This window comes from Struthio camelus, chromosome 5, assembly GCF_040807025.1.
Source record: "Struthio camelus isolate bStrCam1 chromosome 5, bStrCam1.hap1, whole genome shotgun sequence".
NCBI lineage: Eukaryota > Metazoa > Chordata > Aves > Struthioniformes > Struthionidae > Struthio > Struthio camelus.
The window spans coordinates 63408359-63422122 of record NC_090946.1 but is presented as its reverse complement, the minus strand read 5'-3'; positions in this window follow the sequence as shown (position 1 = coordinate 63422122).

Sequence of the window (13764 nt, the reverse complement as noted above, 5' to 3'; positions counted from 1 at the left end):
CTGATCTCCAGGACCTTTCCAAGATGATGGAGAGTGGCCTAGCGATAACATCCGCCAGCTCCCTCAGCACTCGTGGGTGCATCCCATCGGGGTCCATGGATTTATGGATGTCAAGTTTAGACAAAAGATCTCTAACCCGATCCTCCTCAACCAAGGGAGAGTCTTCCTTTCTCCAGCCTTCCTCTCTTGTCTCCAAGGTCTGGAATTCCTCAGGACTGGCCTTAGCAGTGAAGACTGAAACAAAGGCAGCATTCAATAACTCTGCCTTCTCTGTATCTTTTGTCACCAGGGCACCCGCCCCATTCAGCAGCGGGCCCACGTTTTCCCTAGTCTTCCTTTTGCTATTGATGTATTTGAAGAAGGCCTTCTTGTTGTCCTTGACATCCCTTGCCAGATTTAATTCCAACTGGGCCTTAGCCTTCCTTGTCGCATCCCTGCACGCTCTGACAACGTCCCTGTATTCCTCCCAAGTGGCCTGTCCCCTTTTCCACATTCTGTACACTTCCTTCTTCTGTTGGAGTTTGGCCAGGAGTTCCTTGCTCATCCATGCAGGTCTCCTGCCCGCTTTGCTCGACTTCTTCCTCAGAGGGATGCACTGATCCGGAGCCTGGAGGAAGTGACGCTTGAATATTAACCAGCTTTCTTGGACCCCTCTTCCTTCTAGGGCCCTACCCCATGAGATTCCCCTAAGCAGGTCCCTGAAGAGGCCAAAGTCAGCTCTCCTGAAGTCCAGCGTTGCAATCCTACTCATTGCCCTGCTCCCTCCTCGCAGGATCCTGAACTCCACCATCTCATGGTAACTGCAGCCAAGGCTGCCTCCAACCTTCACATCTCCAACTAGACCTTCTTTGTTCGTTAGTACAAGGTCTAGAATTGCACCTTTCCTCGTTGGCGTCTCCACCACCTGAGTCAAGAAATTATCATCAATGCTTTGCAGGAACCTCTTTGACTGTTTGTGCCTAGCTGTGCTGTCTTGCCAACAGATATCAGGGTGGTTGAAGTCTCCCAGGAGAACCAGGGCCTGTGATCGTGGGGCTACTTCCAGCTGTCTGTAGAAGGCCTCATCGATGACTTCCTCCTGGTCAGGTGGCCTGTAGTAGACCCCCACAACAGTGTCACCCATGTTACCCTGCCCTTTAATCCTTACCCATAGGCTCTCCACTTGCTCTTCATCCACCCCGAGGCAGAGCTCCACACATTCTAGCTGCTCCCTCACATAAAGAGCAACTCCACCACCTCGCCTTCCTGGCCTGTCTTTCCTAAAAAGCACATAGCCATCCATGGCAGCATCCCAGTCATGTGAACTATCCCACCATGTCTCTGCAACCGCAATGAGATCATGGCCCTGCGACCGCACACAGATCTCTAACTCTTCCTGCTTATCCCCATGCTGCGTGCATTGGTATACAGGCATTTCAGAGAGCCAGTCAAGCACGCAGGCTTCCCAGGAGAGGTGCAAGAGGATCCTCCATAGCCCCGTTGCATGCTGTCTCCCCTGGCTGTATGCACCCGCTGGAGGCATCCTGACTTGAGCGGTGTTTTACTGACTCCCCTGCCACTATACCACTCCCCTTCCCCCATCTTGCCTAGTTTAAAGCCCTCCGTACCAGGCTGGCCAATCTGTTGGCAAAGACACGCGTGCCCCGCTTGGTGAGGTGGATCCCATCACTCCCTATCAGCTGTTGATCTTCAAACAGGGTCCCATGGTCATAGAAACCAAAGCCCTGTTGCCAACACCAGCGGCGCAGCCAGCTGTTAACTTGGAAAATTCGTCTACTCCTCCTCCTGTCCTTTCCCCTCACAGGCAAGATTGAGGAGAAAACAACCTGGGCTCCCAGACCCTTGACCACCATTCCCAGAGCTCTGAAGTCCCGTTTGATGGTTTCCAGTTTGCCTTTCGTGTCATTAGCACCCACATGGAAGATCAGCAGAGGGTAGTAGTCCGACGCGTGGACAAGCCTTGGCAGTCTTTCCACGACATCTCCTATTCGAGTCCCTGGCAGGCAGCAAACCTCTCTGGACAAGAGGTCAGGTCGGCAGATAGGTGCCTCTGTCCCCTGCAGTAGGGAGTCACCCACAACAATCACTTGCCGTTTCTTCCGGGGGTTCCTGCACGGCACAGGGTCTGCCAGGCCAGTTGCCTCCCTTGGAGCCATGCCCAGCTCCTCCTCGGCTTGGAGGGCGCTAAACTTGTTCTTCAAGGGTAAGTCTTGAGGAGGAGCAAGAGCCTTTCTCTTTCTACGAGAGGTCACCAGCTTCCAGCCCTCTTCAACAGCGTTATGATGCACCTTTACACACGGTGCTGAGCCCTCTGACACCTCCGCTGCAGTGGGGACAGGGGACTCCCGGAGCTGAACAGTCTCCGAGAACACCCTGTCAATCTCCCGCTCATCCTCTCAGATGCTACGCAGCCTACTAACCTCCTCCTGTAACTCCTTTATCTGGTGACGCAACTGGTCAACCACAGCACACCTCACACAGGAGAGCTGTCTGTCAGCCCAGGCCTCGCGGAGAGGCCCCAGGCACTCCCCGCAGCCTGACACCTGCAGAGCTGCATCTGCTGTCTGAGAGTCTGTCTGGGTTGAGGCCTCAGACACAGCCGATGCAGCACCTCCCGCAGCCACTGGGGAACGTGCTCTGCGGCGTGTCATGACCATGCCCCGGGGAAGGACACACCACTGTGCAAAGTGTGCAAAATGGAGAGGTGCCTTCTTTGCCTTCTGGCACCCTTCTGCGTGAACTGCTGCACAAACTGCTGCCTCTGTTGGCTGCACTCTGGGAGCTGTGCTCTAGGCCTGGCTCTTATATAGGCCTCTGCCTAGCAGTGACTCACAAGGGTGCTTGACCCACCCAATCAGGAGCCACTTGAAACAAAAGCCCCAACTCCCTCTGACCAGGGCAGCCCAGAGAGCTCGTTAGCAGCAGCCCCACCTAGCTAGAACTTCCCAGGAGAAGTTAAGTCAAGGTCCCCTGCAGGAGTCCTTGCCCAGCTCTCCCTTCCTGCTAGCAGCAAGCACCGTCTAGTTCCTCGGGGGTCCCCAGAAAGTCTCCACAACTTCCAACGAGGCCCACAAAAGGCCCAGGCAGAACCCAGACACTGCTGCGCAAACTGCTGCGTCTGTTCGCTGCCTCTGTTGGCTGCGCTCATTCATAGTTCATTTTGTGACTGTAAGGTTTCCATAAATTGTTTTGTTGATTGACTTGTCAGCATGAGAGGTACAGATGTATACTTTAATGTTGCTACTGAATTAGTGTTGAGTGAGTGGCTGTTTTGGGGTGTGTGTGTGTGTGTGGAGAAATATCTAAGCAGCCTACAAAAAGTAGGCATCAGAATCAACATTTTTGTAAACTACCTGATAACTTGTTTCCAATTTTTCATCTGCAAAAGACCACGCCAGAGGTTCAGATGTGATTTAATACTCTGCGTTTTGGGAGAAGAAGAGAAAGAGTGCAGTTTCTTAAAGTATACCTATAGATACTGAATATCTTAAAAATGCTAACTGAATTAAGGCCTTTCCAAAACTGGCTCTAATTAAGGATGATGCACCTCCAGCTTTAGTAAGCCCTGCCTGAGGGTTCCAAAGCAGGTGTCTCACCTGGTTCATCTGAAGAGTTTTGAGACAGTTGACAGATTCCAAACACAATGTATGAGGGATAAGGTTAAGATGGTCTTATGAATCAACGAACTAGAGATTTGAGTTGATCAGATCAATACAAAAAAGTCATTCCACTATCCAAAAAGTATTTTTATTTATGTATTTATTTTTACAGTATCTGTCTGCTCTAAAAATGCTCTTCAGTAAAAAGTGTAAAACTTGCTTTGAGTTGATTAGGGTCAAAATGAGTTCTCCAGAGATATTCAGAGATCAGCTTGGCTACCTCAGGTACACTTTATATTCTTATGCCATGCCTTACACTCTTCCTTCTTGCAGGCTGCTGCAGTTTCCCAGGAAAATAGAAATAATCTGCAGCTCTTTCATTTCTAGAGGACGATTTCTAACAACATGTTGGTCCGGATGAGAGCTTTTTAAGGTAGGCAGGCCACTAATTTAATCCCTTGACTCTGGAAAATGCATGCCTTGCAGTAATTTTTTGATGTCAGCTACCCTGCAAGCTCTTTTATTAGGACAGTCTATGAGCCATATCCGAGGTCCAGAAGGCTGAGAAACCATGTAAATGCAAACTAAATACATTTAAGACTGTGAGGCAGGATTCACCAGCTAGAACTGTAAGACTGGGAGGCACATCTTCCCATGGCTCTTTATGAAAAGCTAACTCTTCAGTCAGAGACTCTCAGAAGCCAAACATCTGCCATAGCCACTGAGACTCATAATCTGAGGCTGTCAGTGAAGGCCTGTCCCTCCCACCTGTGCATAGAAGAGCACCATGAAAAGCCTGTGGATGGCATCCATGAGCTTATCTTCAAAGATTCTTTCCCTTGTTTTTTCATGTTTTTGGAGGCTTTTCAGGCATAACTGTTTTCCCAATCTGTTTTGCCAAACATAGCATATTTGAAATTTGGATTTCAAAATTACTTGTATTCTCAAAGGTTCTTGCTCCACGTTGCCTTTCAAATCGGGGCTTTTGATATCATGTGAGTTAATTGATAACGAGGGCTGGCATGCCTAGTTACAAAATCACATGGAATAACTAGTACCCTGAGTTCACCCAGGCCAGAGCGCAGTGTGGATGCAACTGGAGCAAGCTGTTGACAGTGTAGATAGATACAAAGATTTAGATGCTACGTATTAACGTGGTCCAAGGGAAAAATATTTCACCTGTGCCAAGTCTGGATATCTGATTAACTTTGATACATCATCTTTATTAGGGTTTAAGACCAGATAGCCATCTTTTTAGAGCTGTTTATGAAGTCCCATATAATACTTACTCTTCAGATTAATCCAATGATTTAACTAGTTTAAAGATTAAGTTCTATTTCAGTTATTGTAATGTCACCTGTTTTCACAGCTGTGTCGCTCTTTCTCAAACTAATATTACCAACTGTAGTTTAGCTTTCATAATGTTTTCTTGATCTTCTTGTTTGCACATTTGACTAGAGTTGACAAAACTGATAAAAATGCATTGTATCTGTAAATATCTGTAAATATGGGGGAAGGGGAGTGGTATAGTGGCAGGGGAGTCAGTAAAACACCGCTCAAGTCAGGATGCCTCCAGCGGGTGCATACAGCCAGGGGAGACAGCATGCAACGGGGCTATGGAGGATCCTCTTGCACCTCTCCTGGGAAGCCTGCGTGCTTGACTGGCTCTCTGAAATGCCTGTATACCAATGCACGCAGCATGGGGATAAGCAGGAAGAGTTAGAGATCTGTGTGCGGTCGCAGGGCCATGATCTCATTGCAGTTGCAGAGACATGGTGGGATAGTTCACATGACTGGGATGCGGTCATGGATGGCTATGTGCTTTTTAGGAAAGACAGGCCAGGAAGGCGAGGTGGTGGAGTTGCTCTTTATGTGAGGGAGCAGCTAGCATGTATGGAGCTCTGCCTCGGGGTGGATGAAGAGCAAGTTGAGAGCCTATGGGTAAGGATTAAAGGGCAGGGTAACATGGGTGACACTGTTGTGGGGGTCTACTACAGGCCACCTGACCAGGAGGAAGTCGTCGATGAGGCCTTCTACAGACAGCTGGAAGTAGCCTCACGATCACAGGCCCTGGTTCTCATGGGAGACTTCAACCACCCTGACATCTGCTGGGAAGGCAGCACAGCTAGGCACAAACAGTCAAAGAGGTTCCTGCAAAGCATTGATGATAATTTCTTGACTCAGGTGGTGGAGACGCCGACGAGGAAAGGTGCAATGCTAGACCTTGTACTAACGAACAAAGAAGGTCTAGTTGGAGATGTGAAGGTTGGAGGCAGCCTTGGCTGCAGTGACCATGAGATGGTGGAGTTCAGGATCCTGCGAGGAGGGAGCAGGGCAATGAGTAGGATTGCAACGCTGGACTTCAGGAGAGCTGACTTTGGCCTCTTCAGGGACCTGCTTAGGGGAATCTCATGGGGTAGGGCCCTAGAAGGAAGAGGGGTCCAAGAAAGCTGGTTAATATTCAAGCGTCACTTCCTCCAGGCTCCGGATCAGTGCATCCCTCTGAGGAAGAAGTCGAGCAAAGCGGGCAGGAGACCTGCATGGATGAGCAAGGAACTCCTGGCCAAACTCCAACAGAAGAAGGAAGTGTACAGAATGTGGAAAAGGGGACAGGCCACTTGGGAGGAATACAGGGACGTTGTCAGAGCGTGCAGGGATGCGACAAGGAAGGCTAAGGCCCAGTTGGAATTAAATCTGGCAAGGGATGTCAAGGACAACAAGAAGGCCTTCTTCAAATACATCAATAGCAAAAGGAAGACTAGGGAAAACGTGGGCCCGCTGCTGAATGGGGCGGGTGCCCTGGTGACAAAAGATACAGAGAAGGCAGAGTTATTGAATGCTGCCTTTGTTTCAGTCTTCACTGCTAAGGCCAGTCCTGAGGAATTCCAGACCTTGGAGACAAGAGAGGAAGGCTGGAGAAAGGAAGACTCTCCCTTGGTTGAGGAGGATCAGGTTAGAGATCTTTTGTCCGAACTTGACATCCATAAATCCATGGGCCCTGATGGGATGCACCCACGAGTGCTGAGGGAGCTGGCGGATGTTATCGCTAGGCCACTCTCCATCATCTTGGAAAGGTCCTGGAGATCAGAAGAGGTGCCAGAGGACTGGAAGAAAGCCAATGTCACGCCAGTCTTCAAAAAGGGCAAGAAGGAGGAGCCAGGAAACTACAGGCCCGTCAGCCTCACCTCCATCCCTGGCAAGGTGATGGAACAGCTCCTCCTGGAGGTCCTCACTAAGCATGTGGAGGACAAGAAGGTGATCAGGAGTAGTCAGCATGGATTCACCAAAGGGAAACGATGCTTGACCAATCTGATAGCCTTCTATGACGGAATGACTGGCTGGGTAGATGAGGGCAGAGCAGTGGATGTTGTCTCCCTGGACTTCAGCAAGGCTTTGGACACTGTCTCCCATCACATCCTCGTAGGTAAGCTCAGGAAGTGTGGGCTAGACGAGTGGACGGTGAGGTGGCTTGAGAACTGGCTGGATGGCCGAGCTCCGAGGGTTGTGGTGAATGGCGCAGAGTCAAGTTGGAGGCCTGTGGCTAGTGGTGTCCCCCAGGGGTCAGTCCTGGGTCCAGTCTTGTTCTCTTATATCTGCCTGTTGTTATCGATGCTTTTCAGCATAGTAATTAATGCCTCACAAAGCTGCATAGTTAACTTGGGCTATCAGGAAGATACAGTACTTTCCTGGAGAAATTCTGAGCTCGTTTAAACAGCTGGATGCAAGAATATGTCATTTTTTCTTGTTTTTCCTCAAAAAATAGCCTAAGGGAAAAAATGTCCCTTCTACTTTCTTTCATACTTCAGATGAAATTTTTAACACCAGAGCCTGTTCACTGTATCTGTTTGGCAAGTAAAATCTGATTTGTGCAAAATTCCAAAACTTACTTTTGCAAGGTGTTGACTTTGAAGCTCGTCTTCCCCTTTGGTGATGCAATCCTGCTCACTTCAGTTCTCTCTTGCATATTTATGTTACTATTTTACTGAGCACTGTAACAGCTTCCTGCATTTCATGGTGTGCTTTTTTTCCACATTACTTAACAAATATCAAATCAAATTTCTGTCTTAGGAGAAAAATACCAGATAAGCATACAGTAAAGCAGGTAGACACAGAGATAAAACACAAGCATGGAACTGTAAGATACGTCTAGGTGGATTCATGTGATGGGGCTGAAAGACACTCGTATTGTGTGCTGTGGAAGTTAAAACACTAGGCAGGGATAATGATTTATGGTTAAGGAGTAAAGGAGAAAAATCAAAGAGGGGGAAAAAAGCATCACATAGGCCATCCAAAGTAATTCGGAAAGTTTGTTTTTTGGACTCAATTTCAGCAGTAACCTGGAAGGGGGAAAAAAAAAAATTCATAAATCTGTTTGTTGGGCTTCAAACCCAATGAAACAGCATTCTCCATTCATGTCCTGCCTTTTTTCTTCTTAGTTTTATACATTTCCTTCTGCTCATTCTCAACTCAGTTACTGAAGTTGTTTTGCTGGTATCAGGAATTAAGGGGTTGGGACTTCCTATCTCACTTACTCCTGAGGTTTAGTAAATTTAAAACAATTATGTAATTTATGAAATACAATTTGAAACCTGCTTTTTGTTAGCAATAACAATGCAGGGGACTTTGCTCTGCATTCTTGAACTTTTTTCAGCAGAAAAAAATCCAGGTTGTTTGAGGAGTGGCAAGCAGGCAAGTTAGCAATGTCCCTCTGTGATTACATACTTCTTCTGAATGTGATTAAACTTCCCTGAAATGGCATCTCTCCAGACCCACTGACCAAGATAAAAGCTGACTAAGGCTCTAAATATGCTTTTTTTTCTGCTTGTCTTGCTTCCCCTCTTCCATAACCTAATGACTATGGAGTTTGGCCTTTGTCTCTGTCTTTTGCTTTGTGCTGTAGCATGTTCAGATGCCCACTGTCCATCCTGTTTTGCTATTCAGCTGTATCCTGTATGATTTGCCTACTGATACACTGTTCTTTGTCAGATGAAAGAGAACAGTCCTTAGAAAGAGGGCATTCTCTGTTTGGCAGGTGCATCCAAACAGATGGAGCTCCCTCCTATTTCTTCTGCATGTGCTGGCCTATTTTGCATCTTTTTCTAGATCATTTTGTTTTTGATGAAGGAACCATCAGTAGCAACCAGCTTTGTGTCTCTCTGTCTTATTGAAGGTCCAGAGTAGAAGAAGAACTCTGAACAACTACTCTGGTCTTGCGAAATATTCACTGGGTCAGAGTGTGCAAGTACACACATCATTTAAGAATATCTATGGCCTTGGTAATTTAGCATAATATGCATAATCCAGGAGTGTCTTGATGGTTGTTTGAGATCAACTGTTTTAAAATATTGTACTACCACAACATAAGCAGCAATTTGTGTACTAGAGAGATTAAGTACATAAGGTAAGAAGGGAGTACAGAGAGAGAGGTTAACGAACTTACTTAAAGTGTATAGCAGATTAATGGCAAAGCTATAAAAACCCACCCTAACTGAAATAAAAAGAAGTTTTGCTGTTGATTCACTGGGGTTAGGTATTCACTCCAGGTACTCATCTCTGATTCTTAGTTCAGTGGCCCTCAATGTAATACAACATGAGCTGTAAGTGGCAACCTGCCTGGAAAGAAATGCAGCAGCTGCTTAATGCTACCCAGTTTAACTCTGCATGCAGTTCACATTAGAAGGCAAGAAAAATGTCTCAGCCAACTTAAACTGAAGGGAAAATTAGCTAGAAAGAATGTAATTATCTAAATTAGGTCTTTGGTCACATTATCTAAATTATGGCTTTGGTCAGGATTATTGGACAAAGACTGCCATGGGAACTATAGTGACTAAAACTGGTCACGACCTTGTTTTCACATCTTCTGTATGCCACAGCTATTGATCTCATCCAAATCCTATCTGCTGAGCTTTTCTCCTTTCTACTTTTTTTGTCTTTAAACCTTGTACAGTGTTCCAATTTTGCAAAGACTGATGTAATAGAAAAGCTCCCACTCCTCATTGCTTTCTCAAACAAACAGGGAAAACATGATCCTGATGCATATCATAACATCCTGTGAAGCAGAACAAATACTGGAGACTGGCATTATAGGAAAGAAATGCTTTGTAGCTGCATCTAGAAAAGTGCTAATGCTGCCTTCTCAATCAAAGGCATTACTGCATTTCATGGGTGATAGCTTCACCGCTCCCGGCTAGCTTTTGTGCATACTTACCTTCCTGTTGTGAATATTATTTTTTCTCATAAGATACCTGTTTAAGAATCAGCCTCTTGTTTGTTGTTTCAAAATGGATAGGTGAGACTACGAGTTCTTCCAAGGGAGTGGTGCTATTTAGGGTAAAGGGCACAGACCTATGAAGCTTTTATTTTTGTATCACTGCTGGGTGATGATAGCTATGGCAGTTCATCTTTTTGTGCTTTGTTTCCCTACCTTTAGAATGACCTTACCTAAAGACAGCGATCTTGTTAAGATGCTTTGAGAAACCTTTAAAATGCAGTATGGGGACAAGTTGTTATGATTAAAGTCTAGACCATTTATTAGCAGAAGTGATGCAATATTGTTTTAAGAATGTTAGTATGAAATCCTATATTTCTTCTTTAAGGATCAGCCTTCAATTCAAGCAGATAAAAATATTTATTTCCTCCACTCCCTGCCTTAAGAAGAACAGAGTAGTGATTACAACGATATTATGTAAATTTTCAGCGTTAGCAATTTGACCACATCTGTTGAGCACATCCTGCTCTGCTCTTCTTCTACAGAAGTCAGGATGTTCTGCATACGTGTTACATCACTCTCCGTTATGGAATTGCTGTTTGAACATTGTGTAACTGCTTTTCTCCCCACCTACCTCAAGATCAGATGCATTTTCTTATCCAGTATTAAACATCTCATTTTAACCCAAACTGAACAAATAAATAGTTTTCATACCAAAAATTGAGAGGAAAAGCTGGTGCATAACTAACTGTTGATTTTGATGGAATACGCATATAACCAATATACTTTGACCCTACTTGTATGCATGTATACACACACTTCGGTCCAACAAAGCTGTTTCTCACTGTGGATTCAGCAAATGAAAGAAGCAATCAATGGAAAATTAAGGCTAGCAGGTTACATATGTAAAAGGCAAATTTGAATCTTACATTACCATTTTTTTATGATTTCAGATTTCATCTTGAACTTTCTATTCATAATCTGAGCTAAACGAAATCTGAGTTAGTGACATAATAAAGGTTTGTTATTACTCCATCATTTTTCTGTGAACACTTGAAATCACTGAGTCATTATACAGGGGCCAACTTTCAGTCTTTGGTGGCCTATACTTGATGTTACTTAGCAGCCAAGCACGGACAGTTTAATCAGTTAAAAATCCCCTGAGTCATCCAGTCTCCTTAAAATGGAGACTCTAAATAATAGATTGCATAAAGACAGATGGCATTCTCAACATCTACTTTGCTTCAGTCTTTGACACAAAGGGAGAAGAGAAAGAAGATAGGAGTCAGCTAAGTGAGATAAATGTGAATGAGGATCTGGGAGTATGAGGAAACAGACTTAATAAGAAGCAAGTAAAGGAACACCTCAATAATTTAAAATATCTATAAATCAGTGAAGGTCCAATGGCACTTAACCAACAGTTCATATGGAGCAGCAACAAGAACTGTTATGATCCACCAGCCATATTAGAGGATGTGTAGAGAATAAGTGAACTACCAGAGAGAGTGAAGTAAATATGCTGTAAGAATTTTTTAAGAGGAGGAGACAGAAGTTCCCGGAACTATAGCCAAGTTTCCTCACAGTAAGATACATTATATTTTGTATAGGTGTGAAACTTAACTTAAATTGCTCCATTAGTTACAGAAACAATCTGTAAGCCTCTTCTTTAGTGCAGTCTCAAAGATTTTTTTATATATATATATCCTTAAGTTTTTATGGTAATTGTTGTGATTGATTATTTCTTTTCTGCAGGAGGGACGAGTGTGCTTATGTAATTTTCAGTGTCTCTTCTTTGTGCGTCAGGTTGAATCTGGTTGCATTCAGTCTGCCTCTTCTTTCTTGCTAGGATGTTTGTCTGCATGCATCCATTTTCTCCCCCGTTTTCCCCCGTTTTCAAGGTAGCTAGTAGAAAATCTTTAACCAAGTTTTTATTTAATCTGTTGAATGATTAAGGAAAATGTCTTCCATTTCCTGGGAGAGTATCCATTGCTCTGTCAAGTCACTTCTATCTGAAGGGGTAGCCTTTGAAGCAAGTGAAATCACAAACTGGGGAAAGACTTCCACAAAGATAGGATATTGGCTTATATACAGGTTATTGGTTGGATGATAGATGGTGTTTCAGCACAACTCAATTGTTAAAGACTCCATATACCAGAGTTACCTGTCCTGTCTACAAGAGAATCCTGACATAGCATAAACTGACTTTTGATTTAGAAGTAAAATATTTAAAATACTAGAGCAGTTGAGATTTTTAGCCAGTAATTTTAGTGGATTAGGATTCAGGTGAAGTATATTTATTTAACACATTTTAACAAACTCTGTAATCTACTGCAACACACTCTCGATGGCGACAGCTTACATGTTCATCCTGAGACTAACGTTAGCACTGAATATTATTTTGGAGGCTTGCTTGAAATTGTTTTACCTTATTAGGAAGATGTCATCTATTCTAATTTCCAGTTTTCTCACAGTGAAGAGTAAGTTGTTGGTTTTGACTTACAAAATCCTAAATGAACTGGATTCTGAGTGTGGAAGTGATTGATTTTTCATTATCCCAGCCTGTCATGGCAGAAATGAAATTAATAGAGCAATTGGAGTTGGATTGCTGTCAAAATATGAAAAAAAGGGGTTTGGGTGATCGCCATAATGGTCTCTTGTCTCTGGAAATTATTTCTCTTTTAATTGAAAATAGCCTGAATGTGATGACTCTTGTATTGTACTACAAAAGCCACGTACAAGATGGGATTTCTGGGAAGAGTTTAGGACTTTCATTGAAATGTCTTATTGCTGTTCCTGTCAAATAGAACGCTTGCTACTTCTACTAGATTAAAATGAATAATATTTAAATTATATCCTTTCATTGATTTTAGGATTTCTAAAGCTGTCTTAAGCTTGTGAATGCATTTAATAAATGAGAAATTGAACTGAGTTTGAGATGTTAAGTAAATATAATTCTAATATAAATTCTAATAAATATATATTCTAACAGGGAGCAAACATACCCTTTTGGAAAACAGATGGAAAGCTGTGGTGCCATTTTAGGCACTTTTCAGAGAAGCACTAGACATGAAAAATTTCAGAGGATTAGAGCTGTATATCTCTGTATCCTACTAATTGTAATCAGGATGATTATCATGTACATTAACTATATTGCTATACTGAGTTATGCAGTTATAGCAGGACTGTGGCAGGAAAAAAAGTGAATGTACTGTAATTTCCAAATGATCCGATATGTTTTAGTACAAATTGCTTGAGATCTTAAATAACTAAGTCTACTTTAAAAATGTACCCGAAGGGAAGAATTTCTTTTAGACCTTCATATAAGTCATAAATATGTTCATAAACCCTTTCAGCGAGGCACAGAAGACAAAATAAGACCAAGTGGGATTAGGCATATTCTATACTGAATTGGGAGATACCGGTGTGGTGAAATTAAGGTAGCATCCACTGCTTTGCTGAATTTGATCTTTGTACACAGTTTGAGGTGTTGGACTTTGTATAAACGAATGTCTGTCTGAGACACTTGCCCAGTGTTTGGGACAATGGGCTCCTAATTCCTGACTGAGCCCCTTAGACTTTTAGTTTCACAATGGTAGTAGGCAACAGTTAGGGGTAGACTTCTAACTGTCACTTTTACAAAAAGCTTTGTAAGGTTCTTGCATGTTTCAGGGGAAAGCAATTCTGTTTTAAATAAATGCAGTTACTTCTAATGCATAAATCTTAGATGTGCTCTGATAATGAATTCAGGTCCCAGTCAATTTCTTTCTTTTCTTTAAGAAAGTCCATCACGGCTCTCATTTAAACATTGCTACAAATGATTCATAATTACCTCAGTTTCAGGAGTATTCATTCTTTGCGTAGAATTGCAACGAAACTTTTTTTTTCCTACTAAGGAGAAATTAATTTTTCCTCAGATTAGGTGCATTAAATATTTTTACAGTTGTTTTTGGAGATTCA